The 27,849-nt window shown below is 46.5% G+C and overlaps 1 protein-coding gene and 1 long non-coding RNA gene across 3 annotated transcripts in view; one reads left to right on the top strand and one right to left on the bottom strand.

Moving 5' to 3' along the window:
* LOC146859362 (uncharacterized) overlaps positions 1–26,888 on the bottom strand; it is a 46,282-nt gene extending 19,394 nt beyond the window's left edge. Inside the window, exon 1 of one of the 2 annotated variants that reach the window (XR_014980094.1) lies at positions 26,803–26,888. This is a non-coding gene — a long non-coding RNA (uncharacterized LOC146859362). Of the gene's footprint in view, positions 1–12,869; positions 12,975–26,802 lie in introns of those variants that run through there. The other variant, XR_014980093.1, reaches the window with a different exon arrangement.
* Positions 26,889–27,075: 187 nt separating this feature from the next.
* Positions 27,076–27,849, top strand: part of USP37 (ubiquitin specific peptidase 37) — a 345,091-nt gene continuing 344,317 nt past the window's right edge. Inside the window, exon 1 of the mRNA XM_085650037.1 lies at positions 27,076–27,314. The gene's annotated coding sequence lies outside the window, so the exon portion shown is untranslated. The remainder of the gene's footprint in view (positions 27,315–27,849) is intronic.

The following is a 27,849-nucleotide window of genomic DNA, read 5'->3' as shown; positions in this document are numbered from 1 at the left end:
TACTCAGAGGTCAGTGACACCGTACGTTCTGCCCATCGTACTACCGGGTCATGTAGCGTTAGCCACGGCATGCCTAGGATCAAACGGAATTGAGGCGCGTCTATCAGGTCAAACTGCAGGACTTCGTAGTGTTCTTCCCCCACCCTCATTGTGAGGGGAACGGTGTGATACCTAACCGGTCCGGAGGTTAAGGTCTTCCCATCTACAGCCTTCACTATTTCGGGTATCATCTTCTTTTCGTATGGCACCCCAAACCGTCGAGCATACTGGAGATCCATAAAATTTCCGGTGGCGCCCGAATCCAACAAGGACGCCACCTCTAGCAGGCTGTTTTCAGTGATCCATAAGGTTACACACACATTGATGTGTGCTACGGCGGGTTGCATAGTGTTAGCGAGTGCAAGGGGGATCCGTGACGAATCGGTACCCATGGCAGTGATCCCTTCCTGTCTTGGGCTTTCTAGTTTTCCGACTCCTGTGAGAAGATCGCTGCAGGGACCTGTGGGGGACCGGTTCTTTCCGGGGCCTTGGCTCTCGCGCGACATTCCCTGATAAAATGCCCGCTTTTCCCACAGTAAAGACACAGCTTCTGTTGTCTTCTTTTTTCCCGTTCTTCGGGGGTAAGAGGACCTCGCACTCCCCCGATCTGCATAGGTTCGCTGAGATCTATGGTCTTCTGACGGTCTTCGGGGAGCGATCGCATTCTGGGCAACGGGAAGCGGTTCTCACCTCGGCCTTTATCCGTCTTCCGTTCTTGTAGGCGATGTTCCAATTGCACCGCGAGATCAATCAGCTCCTCACAAGTGGGAGGCAGCTGAACCACTTGCGATAACACGTCTTTCAGCTCACCTCGAAGACCTTGGTAAAAGAGGGTGGAGCGTTTCTCGGTAGGCCAGTCGGTTTCCACCACCAATCGATTAAAGGTCGTGATATACGATAGCAGGTCCTGCGTGCCTTGTCTCAGAGTGAGCAATTCCCGATCCAAGGATAGCATGTGCGACTTGCGGTCGAACAATCTTCTTAGTGCGGTACAAAAATCGTGGAAGTTGTGCAGCACCGGGTCGTTTCTGTCCATCAACGGAATAGTCCAGCTGGCTGCATTGCCCCCCATGTACGACATCATAAAGGAAGTCTTGGCGGTATGTTCTTGGAAGATCGCTGGTTTGCAAAGGAAGTGCAGCCGGCATTGGTTGAGAAAGGTCTCAAATTTCTTTGGGTCCCCAAAGAACCTTTCGGGGGGAGCTAGTGGTATACCATGAGTCTGGATGACATGTACTGTCGGAGCAGAATCCTGTGGAGGTTGGGGCGTGCCCGAAGGAGTAAAGGACCCTGTACCAGTAGCACCACCCCCCATTACCGGGGTTGTGCGTGTCGCAGGCGGGGGAAGGGTCCAATCCTTTATATATGTACTCTTGCTAGGGCCTTGTCTTGTAATGCCTGCAACCTCCCTACGCAAGGTACTCATTTCTCTTTTCATATCCTGGTTCTCTAACCTAGAATCGTGCACTTCCTGTTGTAAAGCCGTAATGCTTTCCAACAGGGAGGTCAACACGACATTGGAGTCCATCGTTCAGGCCGAAAGGTATACGTGGGCTTGACAATCTGTCAGGCCGGCAGTAGCCGTATACTCTAGGCTCCTACTAACCTGCGGATCGATCGGCAGGAACGATGGCGTGTCGAATAGTTCTCCCTTCCCACTGGTGCAACCCCACGCTGGCGAACCAAAACAACCAACGCGTGGTAGAGGCACTTAGGGGGAAGAAGAGAGGAACGAATGAAGGGAAGGATCGGGTCCGCTTGTCTCGGAACCGGATGGTCTGACGGGTAGTGCTCTAGTAAGCTGCAGGAAGGGGGAGACAGACAAGGCACAGCATTAGGCACGGAAGTACCACTTACCTCCTACCTCCCTGCTCCCCTCTCAAGGGCCACCACTCACCTACTGTGGGCGCTAACTTCGATTCCCCAGTCAGGGAGACCGTTGGCATCACGGTCTTGGAAACGGTAGATAGGGTATGGCTTGTGCAGAACCAGTTCGTTCTGTTGATACCCACGCGGTAGTTAACCTCACTACCGTGGCAGTATCCAGCAATGCCTATCTAAACAATATGGTGTTCTCTCTCTGTCAACAATTGTCGAAGTAAGCGGCAGGGCTTCCACGCCTCCTCGCGCTGTTCGCGCAGGACGCAGACGAAGGAGACGGAAATCGGGAATTCCTCGGGAAAGACTCTGGGCTACGGCAGTTACGTCACTGCCTAGCAGATGATTATGCAAACGGGTGCTCCTGCTCCTCCCAACGGAGTGTCCTACCTGATACCGGCTCTAGGTACCTCAGGCAAGAACGGGAACCAGGGAGACTTCAGGAGCGGCGTAACAACGGGTACTGGACAGGGAAGTCACGATGCTGCAATGGTAAGCGAGCGCTCGTCCTCCAGCGGGGAATACCATCCGCTAAGCGCTGTCTTCAGGGAACCTCCTCGGATTGTCAAGCGCCATTTCTCCAGAGGGGGATGGTCTTATAGCTGCGGTCATGTGACCGACCCCGCTTCCGGTGCTCCGCCGTTGGATGTCCCGAGGTCTTCTGGGACTTGTAGTCGGCCTTAGGAGTGCGCTCCTTTGCCGCGCGGTTAGATACCCCCGGGTGGCGCCGATCTGCTGTCTGGAAGCCACATGGCTCGCGAGGATCATGACAATATTCTAGGAAGTAAAGAATGACTCCTCTTGGTAGCAGCAAAGGTGAAGCGTTTGAAGGGGGGCGGCCCAAGCTATGTGCTTGTTGTATGTTAAACACAGTGTCCTCTGGCATATGAAGAATTTTGGGAAGCAAGGATTTAAAGAAGGTGAGAGAGTTCGTACCTTCAGCCCCTTCCACCAAACCATAAATACGTACATTGTTTCTCCTATTGCGGTATTTGAGGTCTTCGACCTGCTTTTGAAGGACTGACACTTGAGATTGAAGGTGAGTATTGCTCTTAGTGGTGTCCTTAATTGAGGAGACATTTTGCTCTACTACTGTAAACCTTGGATCAAGTTAAGACCAGCTATCTGAGAGGAGCTGCAGTTTAGTATTAGTTTCCTCAACAAAGGGTCTAAGTGCTCTTATTTCTTGTAATAGCAACTCCATTGAAAACGGGTGAGGCTGGTTTAGGTGGTGAAGGGGGGTCTTTTTTCAGGCATTTCACATTGGATTTCCCTGGTGGTGCTTGAGCGGAATCCATGGCTATGTTATAGCTCTCAGATGCAAGTAATCCTGAGTCTTCCAATTTGGAAAGTTCGGTGAAAAGTTTTGAATTTTTGATGAAGGAGCGTTTTGGCTTAGATGAAGTGGAAAAGGATCCTATCAATCTTCCCATCAGCCTTGAAGCTGAGTGTAAAAAAGAATCTTGGGTAAAAATCTGAGAAGTCTTTAAGAAGCAGGCAGTAGATTGAGTAGCAAATTTTATCCAGAACGAAATGTAGCAAATAAGAGAAAAACACGGACAGAACTGCGCAACCTAGATAGGTGCTGCGTCAGATTATTATCCGTGAATTAATTGGGGCCTTTTGAACCTAAAGACCAATATAGCCGCTTGAGCAACAATAACATAAAATAAACTTTGGCATACATCTTATTTCATACTGGTGTAGTATACATATACTATACTAATATGAAAAATAATGAGAAGAAAAAATGAAAAAAGAGATCCTGGTCAGGGCTTCGTGCAGTGAAAGAATGCATAAAATACAGGTATAATCTGCAGAGGAATGTAAATGCTCTTCTTATCTGGCTGATAAATACTCCACAAGATGGCGGCCGCATCCACATCCCCTCAAAACTTGCCACTTATGATGAAGTAACTTGGTTATTAAGTCACTTGAAGTATTTGAGGAGAAGGAGGGTTAGAATCACTGGTTAGGTTAAAAGCTGAAGTTCATAGAAGAAAGAACCATTTTTTCGATCCGCGAATCAAAATGGCGGCAGCAATATCGCGGCGTAACGCGGAACAGTTTACCTTGATGTAGAGCCGTTCTGGTACAAAATAATGATGTGAGCAGGGTCACATCGTTGTCAGAAGATCCTCAGAGACATCTTCCTCCGGGTAGCTTCGCGTTAGCTGATCGCGAGGCGTGAAACCGCCCCACCGGTCCGGAAAGCCTCACCGGGACGCCGCCATGTCCGTCGGGCGCCAAGCCACGTCCCCCACCCAACTCTTCTAACCAGTAAAATGTCACCATACTCCAAAATGGCAAGGCCATAAGTCCGTGTAAGCCAATGAAAAACTTTATTTTTAAGTACCAAATATGATTCCTCCCCATTGGATGGAAGAGACGGTACTCCAGCCCGTGCTGCCACATATGGGCATCATTCAGGAGGCAAATTCAAACATGATAGGGTGCACAAAGGATGCAACTGACCGGGTTGCTCTATTTGCACTGATCGTCCCAATACACCTATTTTGCCCTTTACCAGCTATGTCACAATTTATTACAGGCAGAGGCCCTGCCGCCGGTACTTTGGTGGGCATATCTTCAATTGGAGCAGCAATTTCCATTGGGGACGGGAGCCTCTGAACAACAGCATTGTGATTTGGGATGTTAATGCTGTCCCCCTTATTAAGGAGGTACTGTGTAGTTGGATGGGGTCCGTAAGTGACAGTAAACGGCTCAGCTTGGAAGACAGTTTCCCTTTCAAGGTACATAACCTATCCACAAGGGGAGCAATCGTGGATGTGACAATGGATTTAACTTGATCCAAAATGCTTTCCCAGGACAAATTTGGCACCCTATCACTCACATCGGTATTAGTAACTGATGCCAGCTTCACCTGCGGAAGGTTTATACCAGCAGATTTGCATGAGCTACTGGAGGAATTGGCAATGGGCCCAGAATGCTTAGGTTGGCCAGGTATAGGACCTTGTATATTTTTCCTCTTCTCAACAGCTAATTTTTGCTAACACATCAAGCATGGCCATTAGGGTTTTCTATGCAGAGTCGTCTGAATGGCAAGGCTGGCAACCTACCTGCAGAAGCTTGGAGGGGCTGTCCACTGGTACCAGACTGTAACAGAAACCTGCTCGATGAAACAAAACTAGACCCATCCTCCAATTCAAGGAACAAGTGTCTTTCTGCCAGTTCTATTTCCTTGGCAACAACGCTTGGTGCTCGAGCCAAAAAGGAGTTCATTGTTGTGCCAATTTCAGATCAGTGGAGGCACAATCCTTCCCTGCAGCCAATTCACACTTGACCATGGCTAGGAACATTTACCACAATGCTAAGGGGCGAACTGTGCTGGGAAGTGAGGCAGTGTGCTCCCATCTCCCTTCTGCTTGAAAAGGCTTCCTTAAGACACTGAGCTGACAAGCTTTTGGAGAAGCACCTGTGCGCCAGAGAGAGGTACTGAGAACTGAGAGACTGTGGCAGCCTTCTCAGCCACACCAGAAGGAATTTCGTTTTTTATTTCTACTGATGAAGGATAATATCCAGAAACACATGTGTCTAGAGATTTACAGCACTAACCTGCACCATCTTTGGTGAATCACTACAGCTAACATTCAAGTAAGCAATCACTGCAAACTGCATTTACCACAATGCTAAGGGGCGAACTGTGCTGGGAGGTGAGGCAGTGTGCTCCCATACCCCTTCTGCATGGCTAGGAACAGGACCAACAGCCAAAAGATGTAAAAAAAAAGGACTCTTGACGATGGTTATCTTGCAACAAACAGAGACTCAAGTGCAGTGGCCCAGCCCAGCCTCTTCCTGGCAAAGACGGGCCTGTCTTCAACCTGTCTTTGCCCGGATGCACTCCCGGGCACGCCCCGCGCTGTGGGGCGTTGTCAGCATTTTTAGCACGTTAGTGAGTTAGACCCTGCCCCTTCTGGCCGTGATATGGCTAGGGTATGGAGTCCCACCCTAGCCCGAGCGGCTAGTTTGTTGTGGTCACAGCGGGCAGGGAATCATTTCAGCAAACACCTCTTATAACTTGAATTATCACAGTTGAGTCAGCCCTACATTTTTGTGCAACAGGCTCATTCCAGTATACTGTTAGTGACTCCAATGGGATGGTCCAACCAACTTATTCTACTGTTCTGAGACAAATTTTGGTTGTAATGCTCCAAAATATGAATGACTGCATACTATTTCCCACAGACAATTCGACATTGAACAATACCAATGCAGACTTCTATGTTTTGGAAGCATTCCACATGTAAGTTGGTGCTATTGATGGAACCCACATAGCATTGGTTCTACCTCTTGACTGAGAACAGTTTTACAGTAACAGAAAGCATTTTCACTTTATAAATGTTCAAGTAGTTTGCCTATCAGATCTCTACATTTTAAATGTTTGTGCCAGATTTCTAGGTTCTAGCCATAACTTGCTAGTGCTACGCAACATCAACATACCACAGTACAGTAAATGGCAGACCTGGCACCACTGAGGACTTGGCTTGTTGGTGAGTGTAAGAAATAATTTTCTCATTTCAAAGGGGGTGAGTACTCACGTCAAATAATACGATTAATAACCACAATCCTTACCAGAGTGAAGCACTAAGGTCACTAAAGTAACCTGTGCTCAAACTCCTGGTAGCTATGCAAAGTGCAGATAGGCTTACTAAGAGGCAATATGTAAAGTATTTACATGGTACCAAATACTAATAAAGTCGAAATGCAAAATAATAAAAAGTACAACAAAGAAATACAGAAACAAGTAAAATGTATTACACAAAATAACACGTAAATGACAAAAGTCAGAGCTATGATTTATAAAGTTTAAAGTAGCAATAGCTCCAAGAAGCACTAAAAGCCTTTTATAGTTCATGGCCGCTGCAGAATGGAACCTAGGCGCAATTTTATGTTAACCGTGATGGGACGTGGGTCGGGCACACTAACCAGGTTTCTCGTGGTGAAAGATTTTACCTTATGACTTTAGTCATTAAATTCCCAATCCATTACAGAAGTGCACTTTTAAAGGCCCCGAGGACCTCAGGGAAGGCACTCAGAGACTCAACAGGGGGTCTTGACAAAGTCCAGTTGCCCCTAGTCAGCTGGGGGGCAGGTGAAGGAAAAAGCCTCTTGTAGCTTCTTGTGACCCGGTAGCTTGAAAAAGAGGTCAGCCTTATGACCCTTGGAGTCTACTCCTTTGCCACGGATACAAGAGAGAGAGCAGGTCCAGTCCTTCAGGGCTCTTCTCAGGTTGCCAACAAAACATTCAGTCCTTTTCTGATCTTCCTCAGGTCTTGAAGTGTTAAGAAGTGGGTGCTTGGAGGTGACGCATTTCTGCCTGGCAGGACCTAGTAGATGGGAATGACTCCTGGGCACACCATAACCAATGGTGTGAAGGTTCCCAGGGCTAACCGTACCCACTTTGGGCATTTTCGCGATGGCCAAAGTTTTTGGCCACACTGAAGTTGGGCTCTATGGGCTGGGGGGAGGACAGTCTGTTATGGTTTTAAGCACCCCTGTACCTCTAACAAACTCAGAGACAGTAGTCTGGTAAAATCAAAGCAAAGCTTTCAGCAACCAGACTGTGGATACATGCAAATTGTTTTGGCATTTTCTCATCTTCTATGGAAGTCCACTCCAGATGCTATTTGTAAACCCAGCAGACCTGTGACACTTTAATGTCAAAGCGAGTCACACTGTGATTGGGCCAAAGTACAAGTATCAGCTAACATTTGCCTGTGGCAGGGGAGGCCTCTTTGAAGGGCATCCCAAGTGCCATATGAAAAACTCTAGACCTGTCAGGCAGGATGTGACATTCAAGCCGGACTTAACACTTTAATTTTGAAAGTGGACCATCCCAGCCTCCCCTGGCATATTCTATTTGATTCAGATGGGTCTTTATTCTGGTCCACTATTTGTTCCTGGGAGCAGTTCACATCTCACCACCGGGGAGCCATCAGCTGCCAGGTGACATTTAGAAGACACTGAAAGGCCTTAGAAGCTTTAGGCAGCAAGACAGCTCTAATCGGTGTTGGTTCCTGTCAGAATGGAGCTAGTACTGTAGTTGATGAGTATACCTCCGTTGTATGCACCTTGAACAAAAGATTTAGTCCGAGAAAGAATGCAGTACTCGAGCGCCACAAGTTCTGACAGTGTAGTCAAGCTCCTAGAAAACCTGTTGATTACTTTGTAGCTGCCTTATGCACTCTGGCTATAACATGCAATTACCAAGACCTCAGGGATAAGATCATATGTGACCAATTGACCAAAAAAAGAACAAGAAAATGCAGGAACATCTGTTATCTACAGAAGATCCCAGTTTGGAGGCAGCACTAGCCATCGCAAGGAGTATATAACATTTTCAGCATTGTATGAGGGAAATGAGTGGTAGTGGTATGAAGAGTGAGGTGAATCAGATGGTGAAATTGGAGGTAAAGGTAGTGTAAATGTTTCTGAAAAACCTTGCACACATTTTAGTCGGGATAGTCTCAAAGCAGGAGGGGAGCATACTGAACATGCTGATTTGGAGTGTTTCAGGTGTAGGAGCAAAGCTCATATGAGCAGTGCGAAGTTGTGTCCTGCTACCAACATTGTATGCTTCAAATGTGAAAAAAGGGCCTTTTCGCCAGAGTGTGTAGGTCTTATACAGGTCAGAGAGGGAGGTGTACTCTATTGAGGAAGAAATGTATGGAAAAGATTAAATGTGGTTTTGATGCTATCCCCGCGCTCTGATGGTGAATTAGTACAAGTGACATCTCTACACAGTGTCAAGAAAAGGAAACCTCCAATTTGTGACATTTCCATTGACAACGAAATAGTGAGGGGGATGGCTGATTCTGGTTCACCTTTCACATTAATTGGTGAAAATGATTTTGTTAGGTTGCGTGTTCCAGATTTGAGTGAGTCTGACCTGTGGGGGTGGAATGAGCAGGGAGATTTGGATATAATTCTCAATACCAAACATCCTTAATTAGTGTTGTCGAGACAACGGTTATTAGAATCATATAACAGTGAATGTGCAACGTGGATGAATGTAAATGGGTGTCCAAATACACTAATGTCTTCACTGATGTGCTTGGGAAGTTGAAAGGATTTTGGAATCGTATTGTGGTGAAAGATAACGATGTACCGAAGGTTCACAAAATGGGGGTGATTTGAAGTTAGAATTGGAAAAGTTGTGCAAATTGGGTATATTCAAACCAATCGAGGGGGTCAGAATGGTTGGCCCCAGTTGTTTTGGCGAGCAAGTTGTGTAAATCCTTGTGATTGTGCTTTGATTTACGTGATTTGTACTCCAATCTCTGGGTCGATCAGCAACCACTTCCATATATTAACAAACTATTATGGGCTGCTGTGTTTACTACATTAGACATGTCAGTAACCTATAACCAAGTGGAATTGTGTGAGGAGTCTAGACATCTGACGTCTTTCGTGACACCCAAAGGAGCTTTTTGCTATAGAAGTATGCCATTTGGGTTGGCTTCAGCATTGTCCCTGTTTCAGAAGTTGATGAACAATTTGTTCAAGGATGTGTCTGGGGTACTGTGTTTCCAGGACAATATATTAGTTTTTAGAAAAGATGGATGTGAGCATGATGAGAGACTGGAGAAACTGTTGAAGATTCTAGAGGCATCTGGTTTGCCTTTGAAACGAAACAAGTGCAAATGTTGTTGTGACCGAGTCGATTACTGTGGACATCATGTGTCATGGGTATTGAGCCAAAAATGAAGATTCTTAAAGTGATTCAGAAGGCACCTGCACCTTGTGATAATCATCAGCTTCAATCTTTCTTGCCGAGTACTATGCCAGATTTGTAAAAAAGTGTGCTGCTAAGACTGCGTGTTTGCGTGAGTTACTAAAAAAGAACTCAAAGTTTAAGTGGACTGGTGAATGTCAGGAGGTGTTTGAGGTGATTAAGAGAGAGACTATCTCTGTGCAACCCCTCAAACGTTTTACAAAAGGTAATTAAATCTGTGACTAGTCATTGTCCGTGTGAGCGTGATATGGATGATGCATTAGTTCACTTTTGGAGGTCTGTTAGTGAGTTGTCCGCTGTCAATGGGATCTTGTTGAGGGAGGAACGTTTGGTAGTTCCTGAAAGTTTGAGGCCCAAGGTTCTTCAACTTACTCATAATGGGCATATTGCCATGCGAGCCATGAAACGCAGAGTCAGAGTGGATTTTTGGTGGCCAGGTGTGGATAGGTCAGTAGAACATGTGGTGAGGGAGTGCAGTGCATGCGTTTTTAGTGACAAGTCGCAGGTTACAGTGCCTTCTCCTGTAACAGTGGTGGTCAGTAATGGTTTACCATGGCATAAGTTGGCTTTTGATATTTCTGGACCATTTGAGGTTTTAAAGAACTCACACAAATATGGATTAGCATTAAGTGATTACATGTCCAAGTGGACCGAAGTGGAGTTTGGCAGTAAGGTTGATTCTAAAGTGGTTATAAAGTTTTTCCAAGAAACGTTTATTACGGAAGGTTTCTAGAGGTATTGGTGAAAGATAATGGGACCCAGTTAGTGTCCAAAGTAGTGTGTGACTTTCTCGAGATTAATGGCATTAAGCATTTAAAAACTACTCTGTACCATCCCCGTAGCAATGGTTTAGTGGCCCGAGTGGTTGAGGACCAGCTCCAACTGGCGTTAATCAATTGAAAGGATTGGGAAAAGTTCATTCAAGACATGTTTTGGGCAATGAGAACTACTCCCTATATTAGTACGGGTGTGTCTCCTTTTCCTTGTTGAATGGCAGGTTTGCGAGCACGTGTTTGAACACAGAATGGATGAAAAGGAAAACTTTGGATTCTGAGTAAAGTGGGAAGAGTGTTTAATGGGAGGAGTTGTGTACAAGAGAAGTAGAGCCATACGAGTGAGGTTGGTTCCAAAAAGGGGGTTGACGTTTGGGTTGGGGATGTGATGAGAGTTTTGGTTCCTCGCCACATTCGGAAAAGCCATTCATGATTTTCGCCTCCTATGTTGGTACAGGAGGTAAAGTTGTGGACCTGGAAAATGGAAAGGTGTAGAACAAGAGCATGGTGGTTGTTGTACGAAACTCAAAAACAAGTTGTGTGTGAAAAAATGGGGAAGGATGTGTCTGAAAGTTCAATGCAAAAAGGTGACCATAGATGAAAGTCGTTATTCTTCTGTGAGGAGAAAATGTGTACCAAGAAAGTTTGACGATTTTGTAATTTACAAATAGGTGTCCTTGCTAGTGTTAAATTATGGATTAGTAAGGCTAGCATTTGTGTTAAAGTGAATTAATTCTGTTTTTTTCACAGGTGTTTATCTGTATTTATAGTTATCGATACTTTGTATCTGTTGTATATTTTCATTAGATTTTGCTGTTTTATTTCATTGTAAGGGAAGGGGATAAGGGGGGACTTTGCGCCTGCATTGTAGAGTTGTCTGTGTGGAATGCTGGCACAGAGTAAATGTAAACGTTCCGGACCGGCAGTTTCCTTGTTGTGCCTGGTGTTGTCAGATGGCATAAACGTACCTACTATACAAGGTGTCTTCCTTTTTACAAGGTTTCATGGGAAGTGTAGTTTTTCAAGTTTATTAGAGAAAGGAACTGTTAAACGACTGCTGTCCCAATTAAAGAGAAAAAGTTTGAGCATAATCCTTGCCTTTGTGTACTTACTAGAATTGAAACGTCCGTTCTCAATAGCTAGGAACATTTTTAATTCCCCTTGTTAGATCTTTCAGCCTTAAGGTGGCCTTCGCCCAACCTTTTTTCTTTCCCCCCTCCTATTTTTGCTGATCTAGTTTTGTTTTCTTTAGTACGCTGTGTACTTTACCACTGCTAACCAGTGCTAAAGTACTTGTCATGCCCCGGAGTCCTGCCTGCCCCGGAGTCCTTTCCTGACGAGGTTAGGGGCATGTATAAAAGGAGCATAAACGCTCCCGAACGCGCTTAGCGTTCTAGTTCTGGGCCCCATTTGCGTCCTCAGACACTTGCCTGACTTCCGGTTGTTGTTGCTTCCTGTTTTCGTAGTGTGTGCGCGTTGCCGGCGTTTCCTTCGCCGGAGCGCGAGTATCCTCCTTCGAGCCTTTTGATTGTTGGTGCCATCAGTAGGACTTTAGGTCCCCTTAGTAGCAGCCATTCCCTCCAGCTGTCTTCCCACTGCTAAGAAGAAGACATCAGGTACACTGACATCAGGTACACCGAACGCGGAGCCGCGTTCAAATCTCCGCCCACCGGGTGTTTCACCCGGAATCTCGGAGCCATCGAAGCCATCACCTTCCAAAACAGAGCTTCGTGTCCACGCCCTGTTGTGACAAACAAAGAGGCATTTAATTCTTCGCCTCGCATCCATTCCCCTTTTTGTTTCGCTTCGTGATAGTTTTGATCCCTCCTTTGTTAGTCCTTCCTCAGCCCCGTCTACTCTTGTGGGGGTTCCTACTTTAAGTACTTATTTAATGAGAATACGTGGGAAGACTTGTGTGAACCACTCGGTGATAACGGATTGCAGCTTCTGAATCACGGTAACGGCGCTTTTGCGCTGCCTTTTGTTTCTACTTTAATGACAGTCCCGATTTATGTGTGAAAGGTCAAAGAACTGTGTGAAGATTACTTGTGGTTCACTGACCTATATGCCTTACCTCTACATTAGGTGTAATCCATCCACTGGCAGCTGAGGTAATCCTTGCACGTTTCCTGTTTCATCATATCATAGTGGGGGTAAGTGGGGAATCTTACACGTACATGAGTTATAGTAATGAAAGCAACGTCAGCCTGAATACAGGTCTTTCTTTTGTGCAGGATCCTCTTTAAGGTTGTTCTATGCATGTACTGGTCATCTGGAATAGACAGCAGGATACAGTAGTGTTCTTACCGGCTTAGCAGTAGAATGGTATGTGAGACAAGGGGTTGGAATTAAGACATTGGAGAAGTCTCATGCTTGCAATACTGCATTAACATTTCTTTCTCTGCAGTAATATTCAGCCTCACCTGCACCAGACGTGAAGTCCTTGGTCTTCCTGAAGTTTTCCCGCCTTCCCTTGTTTTGTTTCCCTGTTTTCCCCGGGTGTACCCTCCGTTTCTCTAGAGTTTGATAGGGTCGGGGGGTCGCCGGGGAAGGCTGTGGTATTCTCTCCGGATTCCTGGCGCTCCTGCGGAACCTACTAGTATTCCTTACAGAACTGTGTGAAATGCTGCATAAATACTTTCCACAGTGCCTCTAAGTTACTCCTGACTGCTTGTGCCAAGCTAGTAGAGGTTTGAGAAAAGGTGATGAAAAATGTCCTTGTCAACCTGGAGGCGAGGATTATGCATTACTTTCTTCAATTTTTATTAACAGCACATTCAAAGATAAAAGTAAAAAACACTGCAAACATAACTACAACTCCCATGAACCACAGGGCATAAGCATCACCACCAATAGCCCAATCAAGTAAAAGTCTGTGAGTCTATATAATACAGTTCCTTGCCATAGTCCTTCCTCTTCTTCACTGAATGGAAGTTAGGCACACTGGACATCATTCCGTCTTTGAATCCGAACCTAAGAGGATATGGAAAAACATGAATACTTTCCGACATAAATGTACCATCCATCATTTATGTCATATCAGGTCATAAATTCATCAAACTACTATGAGGTGAACAAACGGCATAACAACCATTAAGTTAGTCTGTCACTTTAGATGCGCTATTACCATCGGGGAACCTCTTACAAGACATGCATGTCTGTCAGGATGAGAAAACAGTTTTTAAGAACAGCAATACATAATAACAGACTGTTATTGACTAGAACCAAAAGTACTTCCCTGTTAGTCACGGAATCCAGTTCTCCAACTCCAAGAATCAATGTACAGATAAATCCGTAATTCCCCCAGGGTGGGCAGCATAGAGATAGTGTGCCAGGAATGGGGATAATCCTCTCCTCCGCTTCCTTAATAGAATTGAAACTTTCCTTCATGTTGACTAGGACATTTTTCATTCTATATCAGGGCCGGAGGCAAGGATTATGCATATTTAAAGCTCACTTACTACCAGTGCAGCTACGTCGTAGATTAGATTAAAATAGAACCTTTTGAAAGTGGAATCAGAAGACTATTCTGCCCCATTCATGATATCTTCAAGTCTACCACCTACATGGACAGCTATGGAAGCCATAGCCCCCCCAGTCGAATAAGCTCCAAACTCATTGGTATCGATGCCGGCCTCTATCATGACTAATCATGTCAACCTGGTGATGGTCGTAAAGGACACAGCCCTGAAAGATTTTTTTGATGGCAATCAACAGTTGCAATTCCCCCGGAGGTCGAACCTTCATCGCCATGTCCTCATATGCCTTCAGGTACCTGACCACACATAGCTTGGGGGCCTCAGGGAAAGCTGGATAGGATACTGACCTGGTGCTTGTCTTTGTTATCCTTGAAATGTTGACTGTAACCCCATCCGGGGTAAAAATCCTAGCTGACAGATCTAAAAAACGTACATCTGAAGCTCTCTTGTAAGGGATGAGAGAGAGTAACATTGCCAGTTTCACTGATATTTCCTTCTGGAAAGGATTGGTTGTCTTGCCAGGATGATCACAAACATAGGACCAAGTTGACATCCCAAAAGGACCGCATAGCGGGGCTCGAGGGGGTGGGAAATCATGATACCTTTGAGGAGTTTGCTTACCCAAGGGCGATCCCCTAGTGGAAAATTATTCACCGTGTATGACCCGCTGAGATAGCCGACCTGAAGGAGTTGATGGTACAATATGCCAGTCCCTCCTGGAAAAGTCTTCCAAGAAGTTTACGATATCAGTAACGCTGGTGCCCATGTGATCCAGATGTGTTTCTCCACACACCAACGAATCCATCTCCTCCAAGCCGATCTGTACCTCTTGGTAGTCCCTGGAGCCCACAATGGTTGGATGAGGGATTCAGCTCCATGTGACAGTCTGAAATCTTCCAAACCGTGAGATGAAGATGGCCCTGGAGAAATAGAGGGTGTGGATGTCCCAGGAGATCCGTCAGGATCTCGGCGAATGGTGTTAGACGTATCAGGACAGCCCACACTAGCTCTAGAAGGGAAGGGAACCATGCTTGTGATCGCCATATCGGAGCGATCAGTATCACTCGCTGGATGAAGAGAAAGGGAGGGAAGGAGTAGCCTTGATCTACCGACCAGCCCTGGAGGAAGGCATCTACCGCCCCTGCCCCCGGATCTGGTCTCCAGCTGACTTAGCAGGGAAGTTGCGTGTTCCTCCTGAGCCCGTGAGCTTGTAACGCCCAGCCGGTTGATATATAGGACTGCTGTCCATCCTCAGGAGTACACAACACAATACTATGTTCCTCATAAAGGATCGAATAGCAAACGATCCCGCCAGTAGTTCGAGACAATTGAAGTGTAGGGTCAGTTCCTCCTCTGTCCATCTGCCTCCCATGGAGGTCGAGCCGCATCTGGCTCCCTAACCAAGACAACTGGCGTCCGATTCTATCACCAGGTCCGGCCGGGATCCGAAGATCGCCCGACCTTTCCATGCTTCCATGTGGTGAGCCACCAGGAAGTCTTGTGATTGGTCCATCAGCAGGATGTTGTCCAGGCAGATGATTAACTTGATACCCAGTGTCCAGAGATGTTCCACCACAGGTTTGAGGAGCTTTGTAAATCACCAAGGTGCTGATGACAGACCGAATGGGAGAGTCCATAACTCGAAGATCTGCCCCCTCCATTCGAACTGGTAATGAGGGGAAAAAATGGGGACTGTGAGGTAGGCGTCCTAGAGAAATAGCTTGGTGTTAATATCAGGGGTCACTGTGACCTTATCCCCTAGGGATGGTCTGGGGAACTCCGCTCGGAGGCAGGCCCTCACCTCTTTGCTCAGAGGCTGGCGGATCTTACTCGCCACAAATTCTGCAACCTTTCTCTCAGGGACCTACTCCGCGGAGCACGTTCGATAAACGCCCTGGGGGTCAAACATATCAGTTGGGGCAGAGTCCTCCTCGTATGGATCGGAGTTGGCCAAATGAGGGCACCAGAATCTGCCTGAGTCCTGGGTCTCTTCAGATCATACGTCTTTGTCCTCCATGTCACCCTCCCCCAAGTCGGGGAACCCCTCCTCGGGGTCAAAGTCAGGTGCGACCTCGGCGCCCATTGCCCCGGGTAGTTCTTCCTCCATAGGGTGCTTCCTTCAGCTTGGGAACACTCTTATGGAAGACCTTGGTCAAACGGCCGATGTCATCCTGGTGCCCCGTGTCATGCTTGCCGGCCTGACGTGTTGGGATCGAGGTCACCCCACTAGGCCTAGACCCCCTTCCCCCAGGATCCCTGTACCTATGTAGACCTGGACCGACAGTTTGGCAACACTCTCCCACAGAGGAACAAGCGCCTGTGAAATGGCTTGGGTCAGGAACCTGTCCACCTCTGCAGGAAGGCGTCGCTGGGAGGGTAGGGGGGGTGCATTCCTCCTCAGAGGTAAGTGAGGGTGAGTAATCGTGGTCCCGTTGGGACTGCATAATAAAGGGAATTGTAGTACGGTTTGCAGTGTTTTTTACTTTAATCTTTGAACATGCTGTTAGTGAAGAAAGTAAGGCATAATACTCGCCTCCGGTCCTGACATAGAAAATCGGGGTTTGCTTGTGGCTTCACCCTGACAAGGATTGGGGTTGCTGCAGGGTTCTAGTAAGTAAGTAAGTAAAGATTTATAAAGCGCTCGGTTGCCGAGGTGTCTTCGCGCTAAGATAGCAGAGATCTGAGAAATGAGAAAGCTCAAGAAAAAGCAGGTTGGTACTGGGTGGGAAAAAGCTAAGTTTTCAAAAAGGCACGGAAATGTGTATGGACCGGTAAAGATCTGATATTAAATGGCAACTTGTTCCATAGTTTGGGAGATAGATGGGAGAGGATTCTGCCACCCCATTTTGTCTTCTTGACTCTTGGGATCTTAACCAATGCTTGCTTTGCTGACCCCACGGAGCGTGCCGGAGTGAACCATTGGAACAATTTAAGTTATTCTGTGGGTCCTCCACCATGTAAGGTTTTATGAACCAGACATAGCGCCTTGAATTCAATTCGCTCTTTGACTGGAAGCCCGTGAAGTTTTCTGATGGACCCAGATATATGACTATATTTAGGAAGGTTCAGTAGGGTACGGACAGCCACGTTCTGTAGGGATTGAAGTTTTTTCAATTGTTTCTTATCCACACCAGGATAGAGAGCATTGCAATAATTCATCCGAGACAGAACGAGTGCTATCACAACCGTTGTTCTCAGCTCCATCGGGGGAAACGGTAAGATCTCCTGCTTCTGCTCCTGCCGGCCCCAAGTCCGAGTTCCAAATGGGAGGACCAGAGCCAAATTCCATAACCTCCGTCTTCGGAGTATACAATTTTAGATAGTTAAGGTGAATCCATTGTATAATGTGAGCAAGACAGTTGTGAAACCTGGCCGAGGGCACATTTTCTGTGGAGGATATTGAAAATTATAATTTGTGTGTCATCAGCGTATGACACAAGCGAGAAGCCATGGTGCTTTCGCCAAAGGAGTCACATATATGTTAAACAGTGTGGGCGAAAGCGCCGATCCCTGAGGGACTCCGCAAGGAAGGTAGAATTTATCTGACTTGAAGTTATCCCAGCAGACCCTATGTTCTCTCCCTGTCAGGAAGGAGGTGAGAAGGGCAAGAGCGGAGTCCTGAATCCTGACTGCCTTCAACCGTCGCGTAGGAATAGAGTGATTCACTGTGTCGAACGCGGCAGATAGGTCCAACAGGATCAGGACCGTCCTGCCACCTCTGTCAATTTGCCATCGGAGTTCCTCCGTGGCTCTGACAAATGCGGACTCGTGGAGTGGTTGGAACGAAAGCCATGTTGAGTGCTATCCAGTAGGTTGTGTAACGCCCTGAACGTCTCAGGATCGTTTAACAGACACGATAATGAGAACGCAACCACTTGTGAAGGTTTAGTTATTTTAATGAAGGCAAAAATAATACAAGGAATAAACAAAGGTTATAGTCACTGGAATCCTCCAGGCTAAGTACGTTACCAGCCCACAGCACGGATGGTCCTAACCGTCCTCTGCATATACGCCGATCCCGGCGTATGCCAACAGAGGGCAGAAATGAAATGGCCGACAATGCCAATCGGTAGGCTGTGAGGGGCACGAAGAGTGTTGGGGAGAATCGAGGAGTCAGGGAAACACCCAGCCGGGGTCTCTACCTGAAGGGAGCAGCCGCTCAACCTCTTCCTCAGACTGCACCGGGACGCGGAGTCACCTCCTGGTGATGCGTCACCGATACCCCAATCACAAGCAAAGAAGACTGAACCGAGAGCAGCCGCTCGATCGATCCTGTGGACTTCCGAGTCTGTAACGCGGCAAACACCTCCTGGTGTGCGTTACAGCTGGCAGTCCCTGTATCTCTGGTCGGGCTGGGAGTTACGACTCCAACCAGCAAAAGCGCCACTGCGCTTTGACTCGGCCGAGTCAAAAAGCGAAGCTCAATGGTTATCCGGTAGAGCTTCCGGGTCCTTCACAGGTGACGATGGGGCAAGACACGGCCCAGGGAGTAACGACTCGACCTACCTCCGTTCTTGCCTTACTGGAGCACCACTCCGGAACACTGCTCTTCACTAAGCAGGTACGTCGGTGTAAACACAATATCCGACAGCGTTGTACCTCCCGGTTCCTCCCTTTATAGGGCGTGTTTTCCTTGAGTTATGTAACAGCTCTCCTGTTTACATAAGGGCGTGTTTTTCCTTGAGTTATGTAACAGCTCTCCTGTTTACATAAGGGCGTGTTTTCCTTGAGTTATGTAACAGCTCTCCTGTTTACATAAGGGCGTGTTTTTCCTTGAGTTATGTAACAGCTCTCCTGTTTACATAAGGGCGTGTTTTCCTTGAGTTATGTAACAGCTCTCCTGTTTACATAACCTCTCAACCGCTAAGCATCCTGGGAGATGTAGTCTGTTTTCGCTGGTTACCGTTTTCCTCCCCTCGCATGACAGGAATTCTTGACAGGTTGTTAGAGTCCAAATAACGGTTTAATTCTTTGTTTAAGGCTTTCTCCACAACCTTGGCCGCCAAAGGCAGACAGGAGATGGGACAGTAACTGGTGATGATAGGGGTACAGGGAGGGTTTCTTTAGGATACGTCTAATGCAGGTCTTCTTCCTAGATAACGGGAAGTCCCCGGACTTTATGATAGTGTTTAATAGTGGGGCAAGATTCAGGCTGATTAGATTCGAGACCCCATGAATAATGTCTGGGGGGGGGCATGGATCATCTAGAGAGCCTGACTTGATGGCCAGTAGAAGGTTATTTACAGAATCCACCGTAATTGGTGAGAAAATGACCAGATGATTGGTAATTGTCGACCTGTCAAGTCCCGCGTAGGCCTCTCAGGATCGGTTCGTTGCTCAATGGGGGCCCCCCTATTGACAACCCTAATTCCGGATAGCCGTAAAGGCACGGAAGTTTAAGGGGGTCAATCGAGGGGAAGGAAAGGATGGGAACAGCGGGGAGGGAGATCTGTAAAGGAAGCATAGGTTTGGTTAGCCGGATTTCCTGTAGCTGAAATGTCTTTACACCCACTTGACTCACATAAACAATTCAGTCTACCTGTAAAGAAAAATAACCAATTCTAGCTGTGACAGCAGAAGGGCGATTAAATATCGTCAAGGCCGCTTCAACGCCAGCTAGCTGCAGGGTGCACCGGGACGTCGCTATTCTGTATGGGTACTCACAGGGCGCGACTGTAGATACACAAACAATACATAAGAACCCCCCCCCCTGTTTTATACCATCAGCAGAATATACCTTTTTGCCAATATAGGGTATCACCATATACCCACCAAAGAGGGTGTGCAGGTAGGCCTCACTGAGGAAGGAAGGTCTTACGCTGTAGCCTAGCTGCCCCTCTACAAACCCCCAGCTAGAAGACAACACAACACACACAGTTCATAAATACATGTTCAGCGGTGACTTCAGGAAAGGCAAAACATTGGTGTATAAAGAATTCACAGCGTGGTATTTAGGGTCATACCACCTGGTAAAGGTCAAGCGTTAATGTCGAGCGCTCCACGCACTCACTCCGGTTCTCTTAAATGCCTGTCACAAAGTCTCACAAGCTTATTCACAGTCTTTGATATCACGAAGCACGGAAACACAAACGGAAGCACAAACGTGTGCCCTAAAGGACTCTTGGCGGTGTCACTGACACCCTTACCGCACCCGGGGAACTCCACAATGAGATCTGCAACACGGTCAGGTCAGGCTCCAGGATAATCTGCGAGCAGTTCTACGCGGTTCCTGGCTAAATGGATTCCCGTCTTTTGCGCCGCGTCACTTCCTGTGCGCGCGCGTCGGGCCTAGAGGCTGCTGGGACGTGTAGTTCCTTGGCAGCTTTGGTAGTCTCCCATATGCCCCGCATTGCGCGGACATGGTTCGCGGCCTGATTCCAACGGCCCGCTTCTTCCCTGAGGGACGGCGAGAGGGCAGAGGTCAGGTGAGTTTTCATGACACGACCCATCCTCCAATCTGAGCAGAGGTGGAGTTTGGGGTGCGGGCCTGCCCCCTCTAATTCCCTGTAAATAGAATGAATTTTCGTTTGAAAAAAGGACTCCATTTTATCACATAAAGTTTGATCAGGGCTAAACAGATTTCCCTGTTGGAGTTTGGATAGCGCAGAGACAGTCTTGAAGAGCTCTTTAGTAGAGTTCTTTGCCATTTCTAATTTCCTAGTATAAAATTCCTTCTTTGCCCTAATGATAGCAGCGTTATATTCTGTTAGAGCCTGGTTGTAGTTGTTCTTACCTTCTACGCTATAGTCTATCCTCCAAATGCGTTCTGAGCGTCTGCATTTGGATTTTGAAATTTTTAGCTTTGTGGAGTACCAGGGGGCAGGTGCTTTGTGCCTTCATTGGTTGATCAATCTTATGGGAGCCAATTAATCTATAGCGATCTAATTCAATAGTCGTAGCTAACTGCATCCCGGTTGGAATTGCATGCTAGCCTTGGTACGTTGTTGCCTAGCAGATTAGTTAGGGTGTCAGAGCTGATTTTCCGCCAAGACCGAGCGGTAGTTGGTGGTGGGTGCTCTACTGGTGGGGACGGAGTTTGTATGGCGGGTAAACTGAAGAATATTGCCCTATGGTCTGTCCATGTAAGTGGCAGGATCTTGTCAATTTCAATAGTGGCATGATTGGTGAAGATACCATCAAGTGTGTGGAGCGCTTTATGAGTGGGACCTTCGACTGTCTGTGACAGGCCGAAGCCCTCCAAGTTGTCGAGTAGTGTCCTGGTCGAGGAGTTTGTGAGAAGCTCTAAGTGAAAATAAAATCACCTATAAATAGTGAACGAGGAAGTGTCTAAACAAGACTCCAGCAAAGACAGCAGGCCCTGTATAAAAGGGGCCTTAGGTCCAGGTAGTCTGTAAGGGAGCAGACCAGGGAAGGAGAACTTGTTAATTATAATATTAAATGACATGGCTTCAGCCCCAGGCAGGTGTAATGAATCAAATATAATCTTATAATCAGTTCTATATATGATTGCAATCCCTCCACCCAATTGTCCTAGTCTAGGCAAGGTGGCCAGTGAGTAGCCTGGAGGCAATGCTCCCACCCAGTCCGGCTCCGAAGTAGGAGTGGCCCATGTTTCCGTGAGGAAGATCAAATCGGGATTAGTTAGCTGCAGCAAGCATTCCAGCTCCAACTCCTCACCCAACGACCCTATTTCTTACACCCCTGCATTGAGAACACACTCACTCACCACCGGGAACAAAACTACACTACTTTCTCTTCATTAGGGGCTTATAAATGTTTTGGTGCAGTAGATACCTACTGTATAACTTTCTTCCTTTGGTAACTTTGTAATTCTGTAACTCCAAAGCGTATGTAACTATATTTGGTAACATTTAGTAATTCTCGATCCCTGCCTATAACGGCACATTTCTACTGTAAAGCCTGCTGGCACCTTCAGGTAATGTTCCCACTATAAAAACAAGCATTGGCATAGTCAATAGGTCTCTCCTTTGGGACCTTTTAAGTGCTTAGCTATGCAGTTCTTATATACATGGCCTGGCCAATCGCAGACCAAAGAAAGGACAGGCTTTCGCTAATGGATGGTGAATTGTACGTTTATATTGTAAAGTTATGAAAAATGTGGGAGTCACAGAGGTACTGAAGACAAACGATTCTTGTTTAACTGTAAGGGCTACAAAGCTTGCAAAAAATAGTCTGACAGCACAGACCGGTTTCCTGTTTTTTCCTACCTCTGTGACTCAGTTGTAAATCTTCCTGTAGTAATGAGGGCTGAACAAAATACATGTTTTATTGCTGCAAATAGTAAGGACCCTCCCCGCCCCCTGCACTAGCTAAATAAGAGGCAGAGCGCAGTCCATCGACCTAAGAAGGATCAAATGCTCAGTTAGTCCCCACAGCATTGCAAACCCTGAGTTTCATGCTGCATGATGAGCTCTGTAGTATGTGCATTAACCTAGTGGTCTGTATTATTGGATTCAGAAGGATTGAAGTCAGAGTGAGATTGTCTTTCAGCCTTTGGGAAACCGCATCCATCACGCGTGCTCTCTTTCTCTGATCTCAGGAGCAGGCACTGATAACGGTGATGAAAAATACTATTTCCCGTTCCAGGATTTATCTCCAAACTGCCCCCAAAACACCGCATTCTCCCTGCAAGCAATCAAGTTAATTTATGGCGCCGCTCCCCTTTGACTTCAGAGACAAAAAAAAGTACTGGCAATGGTCACAATTGAGGAGAGAGATGGCCCAGGCTTAAGCCACTTTGCCATCTCCACAAACTGGTCAATAAAAACGTATCTGCCTCGTTTATTAGTGGCTTATTTTAAAATAATATTTTAACTTCTGTGTCTGAGTGTTTTTGTCTGTGGCGCTGAAATGCATCTGTGGTGGCAGGTTAGCAGAGGAATTCCTCCAATTATAGGGGGGGCTTGAGGTAATTAGTGGTGTTGGTGTCTGGGAGTTTGCCTTTCATTGTCGGATGTATGACGTTACAACGCATACTATTACAACGCATACCTTTACAACGCATTTTTTACAACGCACAATCCATTACAACGCATGACATTACAACGCAGTACACTACAACGCATTTTTAAAAACTACCTTTACAACGCATATCCATTACAACGCATACTACCTTTACAACGCATACCATTACAACGCATAATATTAAATTGCATTTAAGGTAAGTATTAGATAGTATAGGGGTAAAAATTACTATTCTAACTCCAGGGGGTGCAACAGTAGGGAAAGTGTTGGATAGTATAGGGGTAAAAATTACTATTCTAACTCCAGGGGGTGCAACAGTAGGGTAAGTGTTGGATAGTATAGGGGTAAAAATTACTATTCTAACTCCAGGGGGTGCAACAGTAGGGTAAGTGTTGGATAGTATAGGGGTAAAAATTACTATTCTAACTCCAGGGGGTGCAACAGTAGGGTAAGTGTTGGATAGTATAGGGGTAAAAATTACTATTCTAACTCCAGGGGGTGCAACAGTAGGGTAAGTGTTGGATAGTATAGGGGTAAAAATTACTATTCTAACTCCAGGGGGTGCAACAGTAGGGAAAGTGTTGGATAGTATAGGGGTAAAAATTACTTTTCTAACTCCAGGGAGTGCAACAGTAGGGAAAGTGTTGGATAGTATAGGGGTAAAAATTACTATTCTAACTCCAGGGGGTGCAACAGTAGGGTAAGTGTTGGATAGTATAGGGGTAAAAATTACTATTCTAACTCCAGGGGGTGCAACAGTAGGGTAAGTGTTGGATAGTATAGGGGTAAAAATTACTATTCTAACTCCAGGGGGTGCAACAGTAGGGTAAGTGTTGGATAGTATAGGGGTAAAAATTACTATTCTAACTCCAGGGGGTGCAACAGTAGGGTAAGTGTTGGATAGTATAGGGGTAAAAATTACTATTCTAACTCCAGGGGGTGCAACAGTAGGGTAAGTGTTGGATAGTATATTACTATATTATGCGTTGTAATGGTATGCGTTGTAATGGTAGTATGCGTTGTAATGGAATGCGTTGTAAAGGTAGTATTTAGAAATGCGTTGTAGTGTCCTGCGTTGTAATGTCATGCGTTGTAATGGATTGTGCGTTGTAAAAAATGCGTTGTAAAGGTAGTGCGTTGTAAAAGTTGCGTTGTAAAGGTTGTTCCCCTTCATTGTCTGCTCACACTGTAAGCAGAGAGGCTGGTCGAGAGGGTAAGATTACACAGGGCAAAGGGGGGTGGGAGGGTATTATTTCAGTGATAGCCCATTTCAAAGACAGTGTTCACACAGCGGGCTTCCCTCTTTCTGACCCCGACGTGGACTCGGTGCAGACTAGAACGACCCATCTTGCGCTCTCGCCAGGTACATTTTTAAACCAGATTTTGTTGTTTCAAAGTGCATATTTTTGTGATGACGCTGTGAGCCCTGAAGGTCAATGGTAGTTTAGTGTGACGCAGATTGTGTGAGAGTCTGGTTCGAATGTATGCTGAGGAAAACATAACTTGGGCATGGGCATTTTGGAACGTACGCAAATCATAACATAATATAAACAACCGCGCCTGTACGCATGTGCGTTAAAGACAGTGTTAGAGGTGTACTGCCTACTGACGTTGGATTGGCAACCTTGGAACCAGGCAAACGGGGCCATTGGCACACCAGTGTTTCTAAATAGTGTCATTGTGGTCAAGCTTCTTTGCCCATGGTCTGCCTAAATTGTGTGCAACTGCAAATGGCAGGGGTTAAGAATGAAGAAAATATTACACATACCAGCCAGTATACGTCTGCTATAAAATCTTTCAGAGTAAAAACAGCCAGTTCTCAGCCCAGCATCAGTCCACAGTAGGCTCAAGATGTTAGGCTTTTGGTTTTAATCTCTTCCTTCTAAAGTAAAAGTTTGCTGCTCCCCAGGAAGGCCTGCTCCAGCTGTTACGCCCGCGGCAATGCTCCCTTAGCAATGACGTTGTCAGTGGTAGTAAGACTCTTTGTTTAATGAGCTAGGCTTGACTTTTAACTTGAGTTTAATGCTCTTAGCAATTACTTGTGCTTCCTTTAACCTTCACGCCCATCCGTGCGGCCAGGTGTTTTTGTCACAGACAGGAAAATTAAACAAGTGAAAGCGAAAGCACGGTGTGTTGTATGGAAATAGTAACCCGACCCACGAAGAATGCAGCTGATGGAGCAGGTAGTGCAAAATTTTCTATACCTCCTCTATTCTTGCATGAAAATACTAATTATATAATCTATTAACTATAATATTATTAAACGAGTATTGCATGTATACTAATCAACATTATTAAAACTTGAACTACACATGGTATTTGCTATTTGCATGGCTAAATAACTCTTATAACTAAAATCTGTACGCATATTAATGAATAGTATATGTGGTAATAGAATACTGCATGATATATGTTGCTTTGTGATGTTGCATCATCAAGGAGGATCGAAAAAGGTGAATATAATGGCTTTAAATGTCGCTATATGCTAGATAAATACAAGCACATAGAGGGATTAGTAAGGGGTTAACATTAGAGTCACCATTTCTATGTATTAATTATTCTTTTGTGTTTGTTTCGCTTAAGTTGACATCTGGGCCTAAATCCAATATGGCCGCTGACATCGCATGCAGAAGTGGCCACTGTCTCGTGAGGCGCGGAGTGAACTGCGCAAGTACGAATAGTATCCTGAACCTCTTAGCGACCTTTGCTCATCATGGTCCCAGTCAAGGATATGAATTTGGTGGTTCGCCAAGATAGGGGAACAATCAACCTTACAGTAAACCGGAACAAGCAGACACTTTGGCTGACAAGTGACCTCACCCCTGGAACTGTACTGAGAATCTGGGAATAAGAATCGGACAATCCCAACCAGCCAATCACGACTGTCCTAAGCCTAAAAATGTATCTTCTTTAACCTGATTTTATTATAAGAAGGGTAATAGAATAGAGAGGGTAATGTGAAGTTCGTGACGCCTTTCCTGATGGTCCAGATGCTGCCCGACTGCTTGATGACTGCAAACTTTTTCCAAATCCACGGGCTATGATAGATGCTTGCACGATTTCTGGTCCTTTGATAAAATTGGGGACTGTAACGTGCTGAGCAGAGGACTTTGAGCTTTGGCCTGCTTTATTCGGGCAATTTGCGACAGACTCGGACATGGAAAGCCAATGAATTAGAGGATCCTAAATAGCCAGATTAGGTAAATATGAGGAAGGATTCTGAGTCTTAAATGTGTTTTAGCTGGTTCTAAATCACCATCAACCAATCCAACTAATTGGTCCGTCGACCAAGTGGGTGGAGTGCCTTTGATGTTTAGGATTAGGGATCTATAGGCGAGGGATGTTAATGTATACTTTGTAAAATAACTTTTCTGTTCCTATAGGTTATAAGGTGTTCCCCCCACATGTCCAGCGCTTGAATTACTCATCCCTCCTGTGTGCAGACTCGTTAGAGAGACGTATGAGTGTTGGTGTTATGGGCCCCACCAATGACTGCGTGTGTGAATGAGCTAGTGTGATGTCGGGTCTGCGACGCAGTGAGGATATTTGTAAATGTGCCCCCTTTCCCGGTCTTGCGCTGGATCACAGCTGCCACCCTGCGTGCCACTGCTAGCTCCCGAGAGCAAAATGCCATGGGAGTGACCATTAGAAAAGAGGTGCGACATGCACCCGCCTTTAGCCATTTGCGTGCTTTCATTATTGAAAGACACACGCAAAAGCTAATCCAATGTGTCTGAGAAGTCAGACCCACACGGAGAAGCCACAATAAGCCTCACAGAGCGCTGCTAGGCTCCACCTAAAAATGCCAACTAAAGGGGCATCATCTGTGATAGGATTCTGATGCCGCCACAGGTCGGAGGTCCTGTCCTGCACAAAGTCGGCTCTAAACAGAATGTCATGTACATTTCAGCCTATATACCTGCCTTCTCACCGGGTGTCAAGTTAGGCTAAGGCTGCAGCACTTCAAATACGCGAGAGGTATCCAAGTCCGAAACGGCAAAAGAAGCCCAACATTGCTTATTAATTGGCGCCCTCCGTAGCTCGGCGTGCTGTTGCTTTGGTCTGGATGTGGATAAGCAGGACTGGGACGCTACTCTCCGCGGGGGTGGGGCTTTGAAAAGGCTGCCCGGCGAGACACTTCCTTACCTTCAGCATGGGTTCCTTTGTGTGCGCGCTCGTGCGTACGTGTGACGTTATTGGCGTCATCCTACGTGCATTGTGTGTGGCTAGCTGAGCTGGGAGACCGGCGTTCATTTCGGGTTCCCGCGTCGTGGTTTCGCGCGCCGTTGACAGGAGTCAGGGGAGGCAGAGGACAGAGTGCGGGGAGGCCTCAGGCAGAGACCCGTGTTCCGTATGTTACTGGGGCGGGCTGCCTGACGAACCAGAAACCCAAAGCAGCGTTCCGGCCCAAGGGGAGGCCGGGTCACAACTCAGGAGTAAGAGGTAAGAAGTGCCGGGGTTCTCTGTCAAAAAGGCCCACAGGTGGTAAGACTCGGAGGTCGTGTTCTTTCCCAGTCCTAAAACCGACCCTGAACTTCCTACCCATCCAAGGACTGCCGCCGCACCCTGAACTCTCGGCCCGGCTGCAAGCACCGACCCTTTAGTTGTTTGAATTGGGGGCCGCTGCCGCTCTTTCTGATGTCTGTCCCACCCCTTCTGGGCCCGGGTATCACTCTGCAGACCGGTGGTGGCTTCCACGATTTGGGCGCTGCACCGGTTTTCAGACTGAGCGCAGTGTTTTAGTACTATGGGTTGGTTCCCCCCTCTCCTTATAGGAGCAGTAGATGGTACATTGAAGCCTGTGTGAACTCCTGGATTGAAGGTGTGCCTAGAAGACTGGTGTCCGTGACCGTAGAAAGCAAAAGGCTTGAAAGTGCAGTCAGAGCAGTGTCGGTAGAGCTAGACGATTTTTTGGTGGATTGACAGGTTGCAACTGGGTAGTGGGAGTAGGTGATAGACATAGACAGCTAATGTTAAT

The sequence above is a fragment of the Triturus cristatus genome, chromosome 3_2, assembly GCF_964204655.1.
Source record: "Triturus cristatus chromosome 3_2, aTriCri1.1, whole genome shotgun sequence".
In the NCBI taxonomy this organism is placed as follows: Eukaryota; Metazoa; Chordata; class Amphibia; order Caudata; family Salamandridae; genus Triturus; species Triturus cristatus.
Note: the sequence above shows the minus strand (reverse complement) of the source record. Positions and strands in the feature narration are given on the sequence as shown.